The sequence below is a fragment of the Rhincodon typus genome, chromosome 9, assembly GCF_021869965.1.
Source record: "Rhincodon typus isolate 14 chromosome 9, sRhiTyp1.1, whole genome shotgun sequence".
In the NCBI taxonomy this organism is placed as follows: Eukaryota; Metazoa; Chordata; class Chondrichthyes; order Orectolobiformes; family Rhincodontidae; genus Rhincodon; species Rhincodon typus.
In genome coordinates, this window is record NC_063340.1 from 79,146,277 (window position 1) to 79,149,633 (window position 3,357).

Genomic DNA, 3,357 nt, shown 5'->3' on the forward strand with positions numbered 1-3,357 from the left:
AAGAAGGGTCTAGGCCCAAAACGTCAGCCTTCCTGCTCCTCTGATGCTGCTTGGCCTGCTGTGTTCATCCAAATATTTATTCATATCTGGGATAGCATATTATAATTGAATGCCTATGAGAAAGTGCAGCCTTTTCTGAATGACCTATGCTATTTAAATACTGTGTGTAAGAATTTGCTATTTTGGTCCAGATTTCAAGTGTTTCATGACAGGCAGATGGGAGGGACAGAAATCTTTAAACATTAAAGGACTATCCATTTCTTAAGGTCTGCTTAGCACCTGTTGAAGAAAGCGATTGACAGTGTTTTGGTGGGGGGATAGTATAAAGCTGGTAATATGCAGGAAGTATGGAGCATGTTACATCTACACTTTGCCACCTTTTCAGTGAGTGTCTTTGATAGAGGCTACATATGCCACCTCCAGTGTGATTGACTCCAGTGCCAGAGACAATGGAGTATCTACATAATGGACAGAAGTCACGTATCCCTTTAATTGTGACCTATTCAAAGGGGGACAGAAAGCCTAGGCCACCATTTTTCTGTCTAATTTGTGAGCAAATCTACAATTGATCGTTACTTGATTAAGTTTGCAGACAGAATTTGCTTTAGAGAATTAATAGACTGTAATGATAGCATCACACAAATTGACTGGTAATGGTGGCAGCATGAATTTCATGACATGTTAGAGGACTAAAACAAAAACTTTTTGTTCTTGTTATTGTTAGACCAACTCCTGGATCTTTAATTTTTCGTCATAAGAGTGGGTGGGAAACCTGCTGACGGGTTAACAACTAATATTTACATAGTGCCTTTCATATAACTTTAAAATCATTTTCATATCAAAATCTAGGTCTGATTTCAGAACATTACAAAATGGATTTCAACTAGCTTTAGTATTCAGAATTATCATTGTCAAAACAAATATCAGTTTAAAACATAATTAACTACACTTTCAATGGCAGTGTCATTGCCAGGAATTTTTAGATCTCATGAGCCATGGATAACTGTTTACAAATTATCAGACCTGCAAGGTTTATGGAGTGAAATACTGTTATATATGTATCCAATTTCCCTCTTAGAATCTGTACAGATAGGGGTCTACACTTTGTTTTGTTCAAAAATACGTGAAATGCTCGTTCTTAATTCATTATTTCTGACTTGCTAACAAAATAGTGGATCACATAACTTTAAATGTGTTTGTTTCAGGACTGAAACTACATTGGCAGCAATGTGGGTATGGGGAACCCAATTGTGAAGCAAGGCATTGATAATCCTTAAGCAGCTAATGAACCGTATAATTTGTATAGTCAATTTAGCAAATGTAAGATGAATTGAACTTTTTTTTATTCATTCATCTGATGAGAGTGTTGCTGAAAATGCCAACATTTTATTCCTTATCCTGAATTAGTATTGAGAAGGTCTTAAATTGCACATTGATGTTCTCTCTTTGGCCAACAATTCCAACAATGAAGTATTGACTGCTCTTGACTAGCACCTCTGGGTGGGCCATATTGTTTGCATGCATAACATGAAACTCCCGAAACCTGTGGTCCAGACCTTGAACTGAATAAAGGTGTCGGCCATTGTAGATTCTCCCAGTCAGAGGTAATTTATCTTGCGTCTGATAGTATCAGTTTCTGTTTGAAGGAGATTTTGTGCAGAATTTTCCACATGTATTTCCTGTATACATAACAAAGAAGTCCTGGGAAGTGAAAATAGCTGGATTGTGGAAATTATATAATTTAGGCCAATGTAGGAAGGACAGTGTACCTCAGATCAGGTATATTCCATGGGCTAGATCAACTTGTCTCAAACTGCACTGATATATCATGTTTAAATTAACATTGACCTATGTATCAGGATGTGGAGAGCTATGAGTGGTGAACTCTTCTCACAGATGCACACAAATGCATTGAGTCAGAGAGCAAAGTTAAGAATTTATTTGGGAGACGCGCTCCAAAAGATATTGGATCTGTGGGTATTGTGCAAAGACTTTTTTTAAAATTCTATCATGGGAAATAGGCATCAAAATAAGGCAAGCATTTATTGCTTCTCCCTAACTGCCTTGAATTGAGTGGCTTGCTAAGCCAAGCCAAGAGAGTAGTTGAATCAACCACCTTGTTGTTGGTCTTGAGTCACATGTGGCCAGACTAAGTAAGGATGGTAGATTTCCTCCTCAAGATAGTTTTCATAGTCTCCATTATGCTTCGCTTTACTTTCCAAGTTTCATTCATAGCCTTTAAATTCCACCAGCTGCAGTTCTGGGTTTGAACTCATGTCCGCTGGCATTAACCTGAGCCTCTGATTATTAATCCAGTAATGTTTCCACTACGCCACTGTTTTCCTGTTATAAAAAGATAATGTGTCATAATAATCTTACATCCAGGTTATTCACAAACAGTGTGCTACATCACTGTGTGCATGTACATTATTTATGTAATAATGTCACAGCATACAAATAGATAAGTTCCTTGTGTACTCACCCAGTCTGCAGTTAGATACACACTCACAGATTCAGGAAGAAACACTCCATCACTCATAGGGTATGAGTGATGAAGAGTACAGTTGCAAGAAGTTGAAGAAGTACTAGCAGGTGCAAGACAGATTTCAAACATGCACGAGGATTGATGTAGAACTTAATGGAACCATTTTACATTCCATTGAGATAAAGCCATAAGGTTTGGACAGAGCAGTCACTTGCTTCATAAATACTCCAATTCAAGGTAGGATGATTCAGCAGTGTTACAACACTGATTGGACCAACATTTGACTGCAGTGCCATGTTACAACTCTGTGATTTCTGTAGCAAAGACCATAATGATACTACTGTCGAGCCTTTCTTGTTCAAACTGCATCACCAACTGGAAAGAGAGGAATACAATTATCCATTTAGAATAATTCTCTGCAATCAAGAAGATTGGATTCAGAGACCTCATTCATGCCCAGTATTCTTGCATATGCCACTCAACTGGAATTCTTTGCCATCATTTTACCTTTCCATGAGCCGTCAGCAACCCTATTAATGGCGACTTTGCCGCCAATCCAGGTGCAGCAGTGTAGGAAGATTTAGAAGGAGCAGGTTTTGTGCCTCCTTTGCAGCTAGCTATTGCCAGTGTCTCATTTAGTAGCAGTTCGGGCACACCGTTAGCAAGATAGTGTGCACAGAAGTTAATTATGCCATCAAAACATATTAATCGTGTGCATCATATTACTGAAACATGTCATACAATGTGTAGTGAGACAACAAGGTGCAGAGCTGGATGAACACAGCAGGCTAAGCAGCTTCATAGGAGCAGAAAGGCTGACGTTTTGGGCCTAGACCCTTCATCAGAAATGGGGGAGGGGAAGGGGGTTCTGA

The 3,357-nt window shown here is 38.8% G+C and overlaps 1 protein-coding gene across 6 annotated transcripts in view; it reads right to left on the reverse strand.

Annotated features, from left to right (window-relative positions):
* The window catches only part of akt3a (v-akt murine thymoma viral oncogene homolog 3a), a 460,369-nt gene that overhangs the window by 36,703 nt on the left and 420,309 nt on the right, over positions 1-3,357 (reverse strand). The window lies entirely within an intron of this gene.